Source organism: Thalassophryne amazonica, chromosome 1, assembly GCF_902500255.1.
Source record: "Thalassophryne amazonica chromosome 1, fThaAma1.1, whole genome shotgun sequence".
In the NCBI taxonomy this organism is placed as follows: domain Eukaryota; kingdom Metazoa; phylum Chordata; class Actinopteri; order Batrachoidiformes; family Batrachoididae; genus Thalassophryne; species Thalassophryne amazonica.
In genome coordinates this window covers 137,756,175-137,775,369 of record NC_047103.1, presented here as the reverse complement: position 1 = coordinate 137,775,369, position 19,195 = coordinate 137,756,175, and the positions used below count along the sequence as shown (strand labels likewise).

Here is a 19,195-nt window from a genome sequence, read left to right as displayed (position 1 = left end):
GCATCACTGCAGGTGCCGCACCGATCCGTCTGTCGATCTCACGCTCCATCCGTCTCTCTCTCGTGAACAAGACCCTGAGACACTTAAACTCCTCCACTTGAGGCAAGGACACTCCACCGACATGAAGAGGGCAAAGCACCCTTTTCTGGTCGAGAACCATGGCCTCGGATTTGGAGGTGCTGATTTCATCCTGGACGCTTCACACTCGGCTGCAAACCGCTCCAGTGCACGCTGAAGGTCCTGATTTGACGAAGCCAACAGAACCACATCGTCCGCAAACAGCAGAGACGAGATTCTTTGGTTCCCAAACCGGACCCCCTCTTCACCCTGACTGCACCTAGAAATTCTGTCCATAAAGGTAATGAACAGAACCGTTGACAAAGGGCAGCCCTGGCAGAGGCCAACGTGCACTGGAAACAGGCTTGATTTACTACCGGCAATGCGAACTAAGCTCCTGCTGCAGTTGTACAGGGACTGGATAGCCCTTAGCAAAGGACCCCAGACCCGTACTCCCGGAGCACCCCCCACAGGGTGCCCCGAGGGACACAGTCGAACGCCTTCTCCAGATCCACAAAACACATGTGGACTGGTTGGGTAAACTCCCATGAACCCTCGAGCACCCGATGGAGGGTGTAGAGCTGGTCCAGTGTGCCGCGACCTGGACGAAAACCACACTGTTCCTCCTCAATCCGAGGTTTGACTGTCGGTTGAATTCTCCTCTCCAGTACTCTGGAATAGACCTTACCGGGGAGGCTGAGGAGTGTGATCCCCCTGTAGTTGGAACACACCCTCTGGTCCCCCTTCTTAAACAGAGGGACCACCATCCCGGTCTGCCAATCCAGAGGCACTGTGCCCGACCACCATGCGATGTTGCAGAGACGTGTCAACCAAGACAGTCCCACAACATCCAGAGACTTAAGGTACTCCGGGTGGATTTCATCCACCCCAGGAGCCTTGCCACCGAGGAGCTTTCTGACCACCTCGGTGACTTTGGCCTGGGTAATGGATGAGTCCGCCTCTGAGTCCCCCGTCTCTGCTGCTTCTTCGGAAGACGTGACGATGGGATTGAGGAGATCCTCGAAGTATTCCTTCCACCGAACATTAAATATCTTGTCTTTGTGGTGTATTCAATTGAATATACTTTGAAGAGGATTTGCAAATCATTGTGTTCTGTTTTTATTTACATTTCACACAACATCCCAACTTCATTGGAATTGGGGTTGTACACTCAACAAAAATATAAATGCAACACTTTTGGTTTTGCTCAAAGATTTGAACTCAAAGATCTAAAACTTTTTCCACATACACAATATCATTTCCCTCAAATATTGTTCACAAACCAGTCTAAATCTGTGATAGTGAGCATTTCTCCTTTGCTGAGATAATCCATCCCACCTCACAGGTGTGCCATATCAAGATGCTGATTAGACACCATGATTAGTGCACAGGTGTGCCTTAGACTGCCCACAATAAAAGGCCACTCTGAAAGGTGCAGTTTTGTTTTATTGGGGGGGGGGATACCAGTCGGTATCTGGTGTGACCACCATTTGCCTCATGCAGTGCAACACATCTCCTTCGCATAGAGTTGATCAGGTTGTCAATTGTGGCCTGTGGAATGTTGGTCCACTCCTCTTCAATGGCTGCGCGAAGTTGCTGGATATTGGCAGGAACTGGTACACGCTGTCGTATACGCCGGTCCAGAGCATCCCAAACATGCTCAATGGGTGACATGTCTGGTGAGTATGCCGGCCATGCAAGAACTGGGACATTTTCAACTTCCAAGAATTGTGTACAGATCCTTGCAACATGAGGTGATGTTCTTGGATGTATGGCACAACAATGGGCCTCAGGATCTCTGCGCATTCAAAATGCCATCAATAAAATGCACCTGTGTTCTTCGTCCATAACAGACGCCTGCCCATACCATAACCCCACCACCACCATGGGCCACTCGATCCACAACATTGACATCAGAAAACCGCTCACCCACACGACGCCACACACGCTGTCTGCCATCTGCCCTGAACAGTGTGAACCGGGATTCATCCGTGAAGAGAACACCTCTCCAACGTGCCAAACGCCAGCGAATGTGAGCATTTGCCCACTCAAGTCGGTTACGATGACGAACTGGAGTCAGGTCGAGACCCCGATGAGGACGACGAGCATGCAGATGAGCTTCCCTGAGACGGTTTCTGACAGTTTGCACAGAAATTCTTTGGTTATGCAAACCGATTGTTTCAGCAGCTGTCCGAGTGGCTGGTCTCAGACGATCTTGGAGGTGAACATGCTGGATGTGGAGGTCCTGGGCTGGTGTGGTTACACGTGGTCTGCGGTTGTGAGGCTGGTTGGATGTACTGCCAAATTCTCTGAAACTCCTTTGGAGACGGCTTATGGTAGAGAAATGAACATTCAATACACGAGCAACAGCTCTGGTTGACATTCCTGCTGTCAGCATGCCAATTGCACGCTCCCTCAAATCTTGCGACATCTGTGGCATTGTGCTGTGTGATAAAACTGCACCTTTCAGAGTGGCCTTTTATTGTGGGCAGTCTAAGGCACACCTGTGCACTAATCATGGTGTCTAATCAGCATCTTGATATGGCACACCTGTGAGGTGGGATGGATTATCTCAGCAAAGGAGAAGTGCTCACTATCACAGATTTAGACTGGTTGTGAACAATATTTGACGGAAATGGTGATATTGTGTATGTGGAAAAAGTTTTAGATCTTTGAGTTCATCTCATACAAAATGGGAGCAAAACCAAAAGTGTTGCGTTTATATTTTTGTTGAGTGTATATTGTCCATTTACTCTGGTGTGCTGCCAAACACGTCCAGAATCCAGCACTTCATTTATGTTTTTGTTTATTACAGTGTATTCAGTTGGAATGAAGGTCTGAAGCGGTTTTTTAAAGAAGTGTCTGGTTTTGTTGAGTTGGGTTTGCCTCTATTCCTGTGTCTCTCACATTTTGACATCATAAACCTCTAATTTCGACACAGTTGTTCACTAGTATTCAGTTGCTCCCTGTATGTAGTGAGCGCTTTGTATGGCAACATCCTGACATTGGGGTGAATGTGAGGCGTTATTGTAAAGCGCTTTGAGCATCTGATGCAGATGGAAAAGCGCTATATAAATGCAGTCCCTTTACCATTTATTCAGATACTGTCAGGCCCATAAGTTAACTGGACAGTGATATTTTTTTATTTTTTTCTTTTTTTTTTTTTTTGTCTCTACATTAGAGTGGAGCTGAAATGAAACATTGTGTTCTTGTCGTGTAGATTGTTACCTTTAATTCAAGGGGTTCAGAAAAATATCATTTACCATTTACCACAAGTTTTTGAGCCCTGACAAAATGGGACAAATATCACTTTTTCAGCCAGTTTTCTTTAGACAAGTCAGAGAATGGCTACATAAAAGTTTCCCAAGTTATTGATCATTATTCCATTATACCTTAACATATACGAACGGTATGATACTGTACAGTAAATCTGTCTGGAGTATAGTTCTGTGTAAGGAGACTAGTGAGGGAAGCCACCAAGACACCACAACTCTGAAGGAGTAACATGCTTCTGTGGTTGATTGGTTAACTCTGGAGTGCAGCATTTACTGCATCACCAATTCTAAAGCTAAAAAGATGACATTTCAGCTGCTGTTTGCAAGAAGGCACATATAAGACCAAGCCTGGATTTCATGTTTTCTATATCTGGTGATGCAACACACAAAAATTGCACTGTGCATTTTCCCCAATCAGAACCACATACTTATACCTTCAGGTTTCTTTGGGTGTTTTGGTGGCTTCCCTCATGAGTCTCCTTGCATGCTCACTCTTTTTTTTTTTTTTTTTTTTTTTTTTTTTTTTTGGAGAACTGCTGATTCCAGACAGGTTTTAAGCAACTTCCTTTGGGATGACTGGTCTTTCTCTTATTTACCAGGCAGAGTTATACTGTTTATACTTCTTAATGATTACTGTAAGTGAAACCTAAGGCTTTGAGCATCATGTGGAGGAAAGCTCAACATCACATGCACTTTTTATGTAAATCTCAGTTTTAACATTGAAAACACCTTTTCTTTGTGAGAATGTTTTGTTGCTTAAAATGAAGATATTATTTAATTTTTCTTTGATCTTGGTATGACTTACTGACACAAAAAAATCCGAACAGATTGAAGGGTATTGCCAAAGTGTGCAGTAAAGCTACAGGTGGTGCCTTGAAGGATCTCCCTGATCTGCACAAGGTCAGGAGCATGAAAAAGGTAAATTCATATCTGGCTGATCTCAGTCACTCCCGTATGGTGACTTTATGTTGCTTCCATCTCCCTGTAGATACCAAACATGCAAAAACCAGGGATATGGATTTGCACATTTCTGCGGTATAATGGTGTAACTGATCAGATCTGGTCCGTATCTATTAATGGGCATCTTTATTATTGGTACAATATCTCAGAATAACAAACTTGTGTTGACGTCCTGTAATTCTAAGATGTACGGAGGTGATATATATTTGTTCAAATACTGAGCATTACTGTAGAAACAGAAGTTGCCATGATCCTTTTAATTGCCAAGTCAAGCTTTGTGTTTGTCTATTAATGTAATCTTAAGTACAACTCTGATACTTATACTGCTGTGCACATAGTAGGCCTACCGTTGGGGAAAGGTGTACAGTAGTGTTCAGAATAATAGTAGTGCTATGTGACTAAAAAGATTAATCCAGGTTTTGAGTATATTTCTTATAGTTACATGGGAAACAAGGTACCAGTAGATTCTCACAAATCCAACAAGACCAAGCATTCATGATATGCACACTCTTAAGGCTATGAAATTCGGCTATTGGTAAAAAAAGAAAGAAAAGGGGGTGTTCACAATAATAGTAGCATCTGCTGTTGACACTACAAACTCAAAACTATTATGTTCAAACTGCTTTTTTTTAGCAATTCTGTGAATCACTAAACTAGTATTTAGTTGTATAACCACAGTTTTTCATGATTTCTTCACATCTGCGAGGCATTAATTTTGTTGGTTTGGAACCAAGATTTTGCTCATTTACTAGTGTGCTTGGGGTCATTGTCTTGTTGAAACACCCATTTCAAGGGCATGTCCTCTCCAGCATAAGGCAACATAACCTCTTCAAGTATTTTGACATATCCAAACTGATCCATGATACCTGGTATGCGATTATATAGGCCCAACACCATAGTAGGAGAAACATGCCCATATCATGATGCTTGCACCACCATACATCACTGTCTTCACTGTGAACTGTGGCTTGAATTCAGAGTTTGGGGGTCGTCTCACAATCTGTCTGCGGCCCTTGGACCCAAAAAGAACAATTTTACTCTCATCAGTCCACAAAATATTCCTCCATTTCTCTTTAGGCCAGTTGATGTGTTCTTTGGCAAATTGTAACCTCTTCTGCACGTCTTTTATTTAACAGAGGGACTTTGCGGGGGATTCTTGCAAATAAATTAGCTTCACACAGGCATCTTCTAATTGTCACAGCACTTACAGGTAACTCCAGACTGTCTTTGATCATCCTGGAGCTGATCAGTGGGTGAGCCTTTGCCATTCTGGTTATTCTTCTATCCATTTTGATGGTTGTTTTCCGTTTTCTTCCACGCGTCTTTTTTTTGTTTTGTTTTTTGTCCATTTTAAAGCATTGGAGATCATTGTAGATGAACAGCCTATAATTTTTTGCACCTGTTTTCAAGTTTTCCCCTCTCCAATCAACTTTTTAATCAAACTACACTGTTCTTCTGAACAATGTCTTGAACGTCCCATTTTCCTCATGCTTTCAAAGAGAAAAGCATGTTCAACAGGTGCTGGCTTCATCCTTAAATAGGGGACACCTGCTTCACACCTGTTTGTTCCACAAAATTGATGAACTCACTGACTGAATGCCACACTACTATTATTGTGAACACCCCCTTTTCTACTTTTTTTTTTTTTGTTTTACTAATAGCCCAATTTCATAGCTTTAAGAGTATATATCATGAATGCTTGGTCTTGTTGGATTTGTGAGAATCTACTGAATCTACTGGTACCTTGTTTCCCATGTAACAATAAGAAATATACTCAAAACCTGGATTAATCTTTTTAGTCACATAGCACTACTATTATTCTGAACACTACTGTATATTGTTTTTACTGGATTGTCACCATGGGTAACTTTGCTAATGAATACTCATTTTACAAAATTTTCCTCGTCTTAAGAAATAGTTCATTTTTATAAAATGCAGAATAATGTATTTCAGAGCATCTTTCAGCTTCTGGGGACCCTGGCCTAAGGCTTGACTTTTCTTTGGAACTCTATCACTGAATCACATCCTTGATCAACTCTTTTCTTCCTGCTTTCATGTACCTTTTAAATGCAAATGTGTATGTAATGTATTGTTTATCCATTTTATTGTCTGTTGTTTTCAGACTGTGAAACAAATTGTCACGAGGGGATAACGGTATCTTGGTCTGGACATATTTAGTAACTTGGAAATGTTCATGTATCCACCCCCTGACTTGTCCAAAGAAAACTGGCTCAAAGTGATGATTTCTAAACAATCATAATGTTTTATTTAGTATATTTAGTTTGTCCATTTACTTAAATAGGGTGAGCATATTTTGATTACCGAAAACCAGGACACTCGGCTGGCAATGAGATACTCGATGGTTACTCAAAGATGAATAACAATGAAAACCACACATTTTCATCACTTTCTAAAAAAAAAACAAAAACCCAAGTTGTGGAAACAGGACTGTTTGGTCTTAACTTAAAGGTCCAACAACATCTCTGGATCACAGATAATGTAACTGATGTCATTGGAGGCACCAGATAAGAAATGTGTTAACCAAGGAGTAAGATACTGATCCAATTAAAAGAATTTCCACCTTTGCCCTTGTAGCAGGAGTTGTGTTCTCCTCTGATTGTCATTTGGTTCACCCTATTTCCCCACCACTTTTGACTTTGTCCCGAAGTCACAGGTGCATTTAAGCATGTTCTGCGACTACCCAGTCAACTACCACATCCTGCTGACAACACCAGTTTGTGACCAGGTAACTTATTTTTGTGGCAGGGACAGTGGTGCGATTCGAACACCGGATTGCTCGTACTTGAGACAAGACTCTACCAGGTCAGCCAAAGGGGAATTCCCTGCTAGCCAAGTTAGCAGGAACATATTTTCAATCTGGACTTCACCTTGCTAAATGGTGATGGAGCTCTTTCTTGTATCCACATACATCTTCAAAATTAGTGTGTAGGATTTACCGTCATCTCGTGGAGAGATTGTGGTCACTGCTCACCATTTTGTTTCCCTTTTCATTTTCACTTCTTTAGTGACGGCTTCGTTATCTTGCTTATATGATTGTCCATTTCACAAAAATGAGGGTTCTCAAACTTGTTGGCCTGCGTGATCAACCAGTAGACAGTATTTAAACATGAATTCCTTGTTTCCTTCAGTCTTCCGACCCTGCTGCAAAATGCGAAAGACATAATGGTGCATTCCAGTTGTACAAGATCAGACTTTTACAATTCCACACCCCCGAAGTCGGATTTTTCAACTCCTAACCCCACATACCTCAAGTTCACAATCCAAGATGGCTGCTCCAAGCAGCAGCATCTGTGAATTGTTTTGACCCTTTTTTTTTCCCTCCAGTGTCCAGATTAATAAATAGTGCACACAGTACTGCGCTGCTGCTGCCTGTGGACACATTGCTATAGTATCTTTATATGTAGAATACTGCATAATATGTTAACTAGTGCTGCTAATATTAGCTAACCTGGTAGATGTTGCGTATGGCTGCTACAATTCACTACAAACATCAGCAAATTAAATCATCACAGCTTCTGCACTGGCTGTCCTAGCACGTCTTCTTTGTGGGCCGCATATTTTATAAAAATCTATACACAGAAATCTCGGTGTTCAGCTTATTTTTTGACTTGTGGTGTTGCGTAGAAACTGGAATGTATTTACATTTAGAGGGTGCAACATTACTCACGTTCACATTTAGGACTTCTGAGGTAAACTGAACGCAGTGTAATGTGTCTCTTTTGGGCTGCTAAGGCTATGTCCCAATTCAGCAGCTGCATGCTTTGCAGCCTTTGGCCTCATGTTGTAAGGGTCGTGCCTCGGCTGTTTTGAAGGCTGCTTGACTACAGCCACAGGCTTCCTTTCCCCGAAAACAAAGGCTCCAACAGGAGTGTATCCTTCACAGCCCAAACAGTCACATGGGCTGGCAATTGGCAAATTAAGACAAAAGGACACATTTGTGCTCTGTACGTACAACTGTAAATAAGAACTGTTTGTAAGTAAAATATACAGTAGTGTTCAGAATAATAGTGCTATGTGACTAAAAAGATTAATCCAGGTTTTGAGTAAATTTCTTATAGTTACATGGGAAACAAGGTACCAGTAGATTCAGTAGATTCTCACAAATCCAACAAGACCAAGCATTCATGATATGCACACTCTTAAGTCTATGAAATACGGCTATTGGTTAAAAAAAAAAAAAAGAAGTAGAAAAGGGGGTGTTCACAATAATAGCATCTGCTGTTGACACTACAAGCTCAAAACTATTATGGTCAAACTGCTTTTTAGCAATCCTGTGAATCACTAAACTAGTATTTAGTTGTATAACCACAGTTTTTTCATGATTTCTTCACATCTGCAAGGCATTAATTTTGTTGGTTTGGAAACAAGATTTTGCTCGTTTACTAGTGTGCTTGGGGTCATTGTCTTGTTGAAACACCCATTTCAAGGGCATGTCCTCTTCAGCATAAGGCAACATGACCTCTTCAAGTATTTTGACATATCCAAACTAATCCATGATACCTGGTATGCGATATATAGGCCCAACACCATAGTAGGAGAAACATGCCCGTATCATGATGCTTGCACCACCACGCTTCACTGTCTTCACTCTTAACTGTGGCTTGAATTCAGAGTTTGGGGGTCGTCCCACAAACTGTCTGCGGCCCTTGGACCCAAAAAGAACAGTCATCATGGTTTTTTTGGTCCATTTTAAAGCATTGGAGATCATTGTAGATGAACAGCCTATAATTTTTTGCACCTACGTATGTTTCCCCTCTCCAATCAACTTTTTAATCAAACTACGCTGTTCTTCTGAACAATGTCTTGAATGTCCCATTTTCCTCAGGCTTTCAAAGAGAAGCATGTTCAACAGGTACTGGCTTCATCCTTAAATAGGGGACACCTGATTCACACCTGTTTGTTCCACAAAACTGACAAACTCACTGACTGAATGCCACACTACTATTATTGTGAACACCCTGTTTTCTACTTTCTTTTTAACTAATAGCCCAATTTCATAGCCTTAAGAGTTTGCATATCATGAATGCTTGGTCTTGTTGGATTTGTGAGAATCTACTGGTATCTTGTTTCCCATATTACAATAAGAAATATACTCAAAACCTGGATTAATCTTTTTAGTCACATAGCACTATTATTCTGAACACTACTGTAAGTACTGAAAAATTATTACTACACTACGTGTTACGCCCATTAAGCTAGAGTGTTGCGTACAGCTGTCAAAAGTTGATTGGCAACTTACTTACTGTGGGAAAAGCTAATCATGCAATACCAAAATGTACTGCAGCCAGTAAATGAACTGCACTGCTCTCATCTGACAGTAACTGTGACTGCTGCGTGTGTAAGACATCATATTCCATACACATCTGCTTTTAGGATTTCCCAAATATTTGCATTTAACTTTTTTTTTTTTTAACCGAAACAAACTCAGTAAACAGTCAGCCTTACAAAACGTAACTCAGAACAACTTTATTTAACAAGACACCCAAATTCTTACAGCTCAAATAAGGTTTTCAGAACATACAGTGAGGAAAATAAGTATTTGAACACCCTTCTCCCACTTAGGAATCATGGAGGGGTCTGAAATTTTCATCTTAGGTGCATGTCCACTGTGAGAGACAATCTAAAAAAGAAATCTGGAAATCACAATGTATGATTGCAAATAAGTATTTGATCACCTACCAACCAGCAAGAATTCTGGCTCACACAGACCTGTTAATTTTTCTTTAAGAAGCCCTCTTATTCTGCACTCTTTACCTGTATTAATTGCACCTGTTTGAACTTGTTACCTGTATAAAAGACACCTGTTCACACCCTCAGTCAATCACACTCCAACCTGTCCACCATAGCCAAGACCAAAGAGCTGTCTAAGGACACCAGGGACAAAACTGCAGACCTGCACAAGGCTGGGATGGCCTACAGGACAACAGGCAAGCAGCTTGGTAGAAGACAACAACTTATGATTATTTATTAGAAAGTGGAAGAAACACAAGATGACTGTCAATCTCCCTCAGTCTGGGATTCCATGCAAGATCTCACTTTGTGGGGCAAGGATGATTCTGAGAGCTCAGAACTACACAGGAGGACCAAAGAGAGACCTGAAGAGAGCTGGGACCACAATCACAAAGATTACATTAGTAACACATGATGCTGTCATGGTTTAAAATCCTACAGGGCAAGGTCCCCCTGCTCAGGCCAGCAAATGTCCAGGCCCGTTTGAAGTTCACCAGTGACCATCTGGATGATCCAGAGGAGGCATGGAAGAAGATCATGTGGTCAGATAAGACCAGAATAGAGCTTTTTGGAATCAACTCCACCATGTTTAGAGGATGAGAACAACCCCAAAAAAACCATCCGAACCGTGAAGCATGGGGTGGAAACATCATACTCTGGGGGTGCTCTTCTGCAAAGGGGACAGGACGACTGCACCGTATTGAAGGGAGGATGGATGGGGTCATATATTGCGAGATTCTGGCAAACAACCTCCTTCCCTCAGTAAGAGCATTGAAGATGGGTCATGGCTGGGTCTTCCAGCATGACAATGAGTCTAAACACACAGCCAGGGCAACTAAGGAGGGGCTCCGTAAGAAGCATTTCAAGGTCCTGGAGTGGCCTGGCCAGTCTCCAGACCTGAACTCAATAGAAAATCTTTGGAGGGAGCTGAAACTCCAAACTTGAAAGATTTGGAGAAGATCTGTATGGAGGAGTGGACCAAAATCCCTGCTGCAGTGTGTGAAAACCTGGTGAAAAACTACAGGAAATGTTTGACCTCTGTAATTGCAAACCAAGGCTACTGTACCAGATATTAACATTGATTTTCACAGGTGTTCAAATACATATCTGCAGCAGTAACATACAAATAAAAAAAAAAAAAATCATACATTGTGATTTCTGGATTTTCTTTTTTTTTTTTTTTAGATTATGTCTCTCACAGTGGACATGGACCTAAGATGAAAATTTCAGACCCTTCCATGATTTGTAAGTGGGAGAACTTGCAAAATCGCAGGGTGTTCAAATACTTATTTTACTCACTGTAAATGAGCATACAAAACACCAATAATGCACAAAACAAGCAGATCTTTAAAAAAAAATGTCACATTGTACTGGTAGAAAAAAAAAAACCTTACAATCAATTTAAGCAGAGTCTAGACTCATGGACATCAGGTTCAGATAATCAGGTTGGCAGCACTGCTGTTTACCGTTATTGCTACACTGACATTACTGGCTGCACATGGGCATCTTTATTATTGGTACAATATCTCAGAATAACAAACTTGTGTTGACGTCCTGTAATTCTAAGATGTACGGAGGTGATATATATTTGTTCAAATACTGAGCATTACTGTAGAAACAGAAGTTGCCATGATCCTTTTAATTGCCAAGTCAAGCTTTGTGTTTGTCTATTAATGTAATCTTAAGTACAACTCTGATACTTATACTGCTGTGCACATAGTAGGCCTACCGTTGGGGAAAGGTGTACAGTAGTGTTCAGAATAATAGTAGTGCTATGTGACTAAAAAGATTAATCCAGGTTTTGAGTATATTTCTTATAGTTACATGGGAAACAAGGTACCAGTAGATTCTCACAAATCCAACAAGACCAAGCATTCATGATATGCACACTCTTAAGGCTATGAAATTCGGCTATTGGTAAAAAAAGAAAGAAAAGGGGGTGTTCACAATAATAGTAGCATCTGCTGTTGACACTACAAACTCAAAACTATTATGTTCAAACTGCTTTTTTTTAGCAATTCTGTGAATCACTAAACTAGTATTTAGTTGTATAACCACAGTTTTTCATGATTTCTTCACATCTGCGAGGCATTAATTTTGTTGGTTTGGAACCAAGATTTTGCTCATTTACTAGTGTGCTTGGGGTCATTGTCTTGTTGAAACACCCATTTCAAGGGCATGTCCTCTCCAGCATAAGGCAACATAACCTCTTCAAGTATTTTGACATATCCAAACTGATCCATGATACCTGGTATGCGATTATATAGGCCCAACACCATAGTAGGAGAAACATGCCCATATCATGATGCTTGCACCACCATACATCACTGTCTTCACTGTGAACTGTGGCTTGAATTCAGAGTTTGGGGGTCGTCTCACAATCTGTCTGCGGCCCTTGGACCCAAAAAGAACAATTTTACTCTCATCAGTCCACAAAATATTCCTCCATTTCTCTTTAGGCCAGTTGATGTGTTCTTTGGCAAATTGTAACCTCTTCTGCACGTCTTTTATTTAACAGAGGGACTTTGCGGGGGATTCTTGCAAATAAATTAGCTTCACACAGGCATCTTCTAATTGTCACAGCACTTACAGGTAACTCCAGACTGTCTTTGATCATCCTGGAGCTGATCAGTGGGTGAGCCTTTGCCATTCTGGTTATTCTTCTATCCATTTTGATGGTTGTTTTCCGTTTTCTTCCACGCGTCTTTTTTTTGTTTTGTTTTTTGTCCATTTTAAAGCATTGGAGATCATTGTAGATGAACAGCCTATAATTTTTTGCACCTGTTTTCAAGTTTTCCCCTCTCCAATCAACTTTTTAATCAAACTACACTGTTCTTCTGAACAATGTCTTGAACGTCCCATTTTCCTCATGCTTTCAAAGAGAAAAGCATGTTCAACAGGTGCTGGCTTCATCCTTAAATAGGGGACACCTGCTTCACACCTGTTTGTTCCACAAAATTGATGAACTCACTGACTGAATGCCACACTACTATTATTGTGAACACCCCCTTTTCTACTTTTTTTTTTTTTGTTTTACTAATAGCCCAATTTCATAGCTTTAAGAGTATATATCATGAATGCTTGGTCTTGTTGGATTTGTGAGAATCTACTGAATCTACTGGTACCTTGTTTCCCATGTAACAATAAGAAATATACTCAAAACCTGGATTAATCTTTTTAGTCACATAGCACTACTATTATTCTGAACACTACTGTATATTGTTTTTACTGGATTGTCACCATGGGTAACTTTGCTAATGAATACTCATTTTACAAAATTTTCCTCGTCTTAAGAAATAGTTCATTTTTATAAAATGCAGAATAATGTATTTCAGAGCATCTTTCAGCTTCTGGGGACCCTGGCCTAAGGCTTGACTTTTCTTTGGAACTCTATCACTGAATCACATCCTTGATCAACTCTTTTCTTCCTGCTTTCATGTACCTTTTAAATGCAAATGTGTATGTAATGTATTGTTTATCCATTTTATTGTCTGTTGTTTTCAGACTGTGAAACAAATTGTCACGAGGGGATAACGGTATCTTGGTCTGGACATATTTAGTAACTTGGAAATGTTCATGTATCCACCCCCTGACTTGTCCAAAGAAAACTGGCTCAAAGTGATGATTTCTAAACAATCATAATGTTTTATTTAGTATATTTAGTTTGTCCATTTACTTAAATAGGGTGAGCATATTTTGATTACCGAAAACCAGGACACTCGGCTGGCAATGAGATACTCGATGGTTACTCAAAGATGAATAACAATGAAAACCACACATTTTCATCACTTTCTAAAAAAAAAACAAAAACCCAAGTTGTGGAAACAGGACGTTTGGTCTTAACTTAAAGGTCCAACAACATCTCTGGATCACAGATAATGTAACTGATGTCATTGGAGGCACCAGATAAGAAATGTGTTAACCAAGGAGTAAGATACTGATCCAATTAAAAGAATTTCCACCTTTGCCCTTGTAGCAGGAGTTGTGTTCTCCTCTGATTGTCATTTGGTTCACCCTATTTCCCCACCACTTTTGACTTTGTCCCGAAGTCACAGGTGCATTTAAGCATGTTCTGCGACTACCCAGTCAACTACCACATCCTGCTGACAACACCAGTTTGTGACCAGGTAACTTATTTTTGTGGCAGGGACAGTGGTGCGATTCGAACACCGGATTGCTCGTACTTGAGACAAGACTCTACCAGGTCAGCCAAAGGGGAATTCCCTGCTAGCCAAGTTAGCAGGAACATATTTTCAATCTGGACTTCACCTTGCTAAATGGTGATGGAGCTCTTTCTTGTATCCACATACATCTTCAAAATTAGTGTGTAGGATTTACCGTCATCTCGTGGAGAGATTGTGGTCACTGCTCACCATTTTGTTTCCCTTTTCATTTTCACTTCTTTAGTGACGGCTTCGTTATCTTGCTTATATGATTGTCCATTTCACAAAAATGAGGGTTCTCAAACTTGTTGGCCTGCGTGATCAACCAGTAGACAGTATTTAAACATGAATTCCTTGTTTCCTTCAGTCTTCCGACCCTGCTGCAAAATGCGAAAGACATAATGGTGCATTCCAGTTGTACAAGATCAGACTTTTACAATTCCACACCCCCGAAGTCGGATTTTTCAACTCCTAACCCCACATACCTCAAGTTCACAATCCAAGATGGCTGCTCCAAGCAGCAGCATCTGTGAATTGTTTTGACCCTTTTTTTTTCCCTCCAGTGTCCAGATTAATAAATAGTGCACACAGTACTGCGCTGCTGCTGCCTGTGGACACATTGCTATAGTATCTTTATATGTAGAATACTGCATAATATGTTAACTAGTGCTGCTAATATTAGCTAACCTGGTAGATGTTGCGTATGGCTGCTACAATTCACTACAAACATCAGCAAATTAAATCATCACAGCTTCTGCACTGGCTGTCCTAGCACGTCTTCTTTGTGGGCCGCATATTTTATAAAAATCTATACACAGAAATCTCGGTGTTCAGCTTATTTTTTGACTTGTGGTGTTGCGTAGAAACTGGAATGTATTTACATTTAGAGGGTGCAACATTACTCACGTTCACATTTAGGACTTCTGAGGTAAACTGAACGCAGTGTAATGTGTCTCTTTTGGGCTGCTAAGGCTATGTCCCAATTCAGCAGCTGCATGCTTTGCAGCCTTTGGCCTCATGTTGTAAGGGTCGTGCCTCGGCTGTTTTGAAGGCTGCTTGACTACAGCCACAGGCTTCCTTTCCCCGAAAACAAAGGCTCCAACAGGAGTGTATCCTTCACAGCCCAAACAGTCACATGGGCTGGCAATTGGCAAATTAAGACAAAAGGACACATTTGTGCTCTGTACGTACAACTGTAAATAAGAACTGTTTGTAAGTAAAATATACAGTAGTGTTCAGAATAATAGTGCTATGTGACTAAAAAGATTAATCCAGGTTTTGAGTAAATTTCTTATAGTTACATGGGAAACAAGGTACCAGTAGATTCAGTAGATTCTCACAAATCCAACAAGACCAAGCATTCATGATATGCACACTCTTAAGTCTATGAAATACGGCTATTGGTTAAAAAAAAAAAAAGAAGTAGAAAAGGGGGTGTTCACAATAATAGCATCTGCTGTTGACACTACAAGCTCAAAACTATTATGGTCAAACTGCTTTTTAGCAATCCTGTGAATCACTAAACTAGTATTTAGTTGTATAACCACAGTTTTTTCATGATTTCTTCACATCTGCAAGGCATTAATTTTGTTGGTTTGGAAACAAGATTTTGCTCGTTTACTAGTGTGCTTGGGGTCATTGTCTTGTTGAAACACCCATTTCAAGGGCATGTCCTCTTCAGCATAAGGCAACATGACCTCTTCAAGTATTTTGACATATCCAAACTAATCCATGATACCTGGTATGCGATATATAGGCCCAACACCATAGTAGGAGAAACATGCCCGTATCATGATGCTTGCACCACCACGCTTCACTGTCTTCACTCTTAACTGTGGCTTGAATTCAGAGTTTGGGGGTCGTCCCACAAACTGTCTGCGGCCCTTGGACCCAAAAAGAACAGTCATCATGGTTTTTTTGGTCCATTTTAAAGCATTGGAGATCATTGTAGATGAACAGCCTATAATTTTTTGCACCTACGTATGTTTCCCCTCTCCAATCAACTTTTTAATCAAACTACGCTGTTCTTCTGAACAATGTCTTGAATGTCCCATTTTCCTCAGGCTTTCAAAGAGAAGCATGTTCAACAGGTACTGGCTTCATCCTTAAATAGGGGACACCTGATTCACACCTGTTTGTTCCACAAAACTGACAAACTCACTGACTGAATGCCACACTACTATTATTGTGAACACCCTGTTTTCTACTTTCTTTTTAACTAATAGCCCAATTTCATAGCCTTAAGAGTTTGCATATCATGAATGCTTGGTCTTGTTGGATTTGTGAGAATCTACTGGTATCTTGTTTCCCATATTACAATAAGAAATATACTCAAAACCTGGATTAATCTTTTTAGTCACATAGCACTATTATTCTGAACACTACTGTAAGTACTGAAAAATTATTACTACACTACGTGTTACGCCCATTAAGCTAGAGTGTTGCGTACAGCTGTCAAAAGTTGATTGGCAACTTACTTACTGTGGGAAAAGCTAATCATGCAATACCAAAATGTACTGCAGCCAGTAAATGAACTGCACTGCTCTCATCTGACAGTAACTGTGACTGCTGCGTGTGTAAGACATCATATTCCATACACATCTGCTTTTAGGATTTCCCAAATATTTGCATTTAACTTTTTTTTTTTTTAACCGAAACAAACTCAGTAAACAGTCAGCCTTACAAAACGTAACTCAGAACAACTTTATTTAACAAGACACCCAAATTCTTACAGCTCAAATAAGGTTTTCAGAACATACAGTGAGGAAAATAAGTATTTGAACACCCTTCTCCCACTTAGGAATCATGGAGGGGTCTGAAATTTTCATCTTAGGTGCATGTCCACTGTGAGAGACAATCTAAAAAAGAAATCTGGAAATCACAATGTATGATTGCAAATAAGTATTTGATCACCTACCAACCAGCAAGAATTCTGGCTCACACAGACCTGTTAATTTTTCTTTAAGAAGCCCTCTTATTCTGCACTCTTTACCTGTATTAATTGCACCTGTTTGAACTTGTTACCTGTATAAAAGACACCTGTTCACACCCTCAGTCAATCACACTCCAACCTGTCCACCATAGCCAAGACCAAAGAGCTGTCTAAGGACACCAGGGACAAAACTGCAGACCTGCACAAGGCTGGGATGGCCTACAGGACAACAGGCAAGCAGCTTGGTAGAAGACAACAACTTATGATTATTTATTAGAAAGTGGAAGAAACACAAGATGACTGTCAATCTCCCTCAGTCTGGGATTCCATGCAAGATCTCACTTTGTGGGGCAAGGATGATTCTGAGAGCTCAGAACTACACAGGAGGACCAAAGAGAGACCTGAAGAGAGCTGGGACCACAATCACAAAGATTACATTAGTAACACATGATGCTGTCATGGTTTAAAATCCTACAGGGCAAGGTCCCCCTGCTCAGGCCAGCAAATGTCCAGGCCCGTTTGAAGTTCACCAGTGACCATCTGGATGATCCAGAGGAGGCATGGAAGAAGATCATGTGGTCAGATAAGACCAGAATAGAGCTTTTTGGAATCAACTCCACCATGTTTAGAGGATGAGAACAACCCCAAAAAAACCATCCGAACCGTGAAGCATGGGGTGGAAACATCATACTCTGGGGGTGCTCTTCTGCAAAGGGGACAGGACGACTGCACCGTATTGAAGGGAGGATGGATGGGGTCATATATTGCGAGATTCTGGCAAACAACCTCCTTCCCTCAGTAAGAGCATTGAAGATGGGTCATGGCTGGGTCTTCCAGCATGACAATGAGTCTAAACACACAGCCAGGGCAACTAAGGAGGGGCTCCGTAAGAAGCATTTCAAGGTCCTGGAGTGGCCTGGCCAGTCTCCAGACCTGAACTCAATAGAAAATCTTTGGAGGGAGCTGAAACTCCAAACTTGAAAGATTTGGAGAAGATCTGTATGGAGGAGTGGACCAAAATCCCTGCTGCAGTGTGTGAAAACCTGGTGAAAAACTACAGGAAATGTTTGACCTCTGTAATTGCAAACCAAGGCTACTGTACCAGATATTAACATTGATTTTCACAGGTGTTCAAATACATATCTGCAGCAGTAACATACAAATAAATAAAAAAAAAAATCATACATTGTGATTTCTGGATTTTCTTTTTTTTTTTTTTTAGATTATGTCTCTCACAGTGGACATGGACCTAAGATGAAAATTTCAGACCCTTCCATGATTTGTAAGTGGGAGAACTTGCAAAATCGCAGGGTGTTCAAATACTTATTTTACTCACTGTAAATGAGCATACAAAACACCAATAATGCACAAAACAAGCAGATCTTTAAAAAAAAATGTCACATTGTACTGGTAGAAAAAAAAAAACCTTACAATCAATTTAAGCAGAGTCTAGACTCATGGACATCAGGTTCAGATAATCAGGTTGGCAGCACTGCTGTTTACCGTTATTGCTACACTGACATTACTGGCTGCACAAAAACTACATGGAGGCGTAGGAGTCACCAATATGCCAGCATGATCTTTAATAAGAAGAACATTTAGCTTGTGATGGTTGTAATGAGCACACCAGAAGCTAATCCTGCAATTATAAGGACAGTGGGTTTGGACATTCTTGGGGATGAAATTAAAGCAACAGTGTGCAAGATTTAGTGCCATCTAGTGGTGAGAGTGCAGATTTTATCATACCATCGACTGTTTATTTTGCTTCCTTTTTAGCTTCTTCCGTGATGGGTTCATGCTTCTCTTAGGATACATCATATGAACATAGTGGTGCAACACGCCGCCCTCCATGAGGGGGCCTGTTCTCTTGCAGACATGATGAGCTCATTCCAAGCTCACAAAAACATTGATTTGTTGTTGCAGGTGATTATTCATGAATAATCCGACACACTATTTGCAGTGAGTGGAAAGAATATGCACAGAGGTAACACAGTTGTGCTGGATGACGTGTTGCCTGTCTAAAAAGAAAAAAGAAATGTTCCTTTCCACCTTAAGTA

The 19,195-nt window shown here is 40.8% G+C and overlaps 1 long non-coding RNA gene across 1 annotated transcript; it reads left to right on the top strand.

Annotated features, from left to right (window-relative positions):
- The first annotated feature begins 14,358 nt into the window (after window positions 1-14,358).
- LOC117514798 lies at window positions 14,359-19,155 on the top strand. The gene is made up of 3 exons (XR_004561963.1): window positions 14,359-14,370; window positions 15,178-15,182; window positions 18,868-19,155. It is a non-coding gene; the product is annotated as an uncharacterized LOC117514798 (long non-coding RNA).
- Window positions 19,156-19,195: the final 40 nt, after the last annotated feature.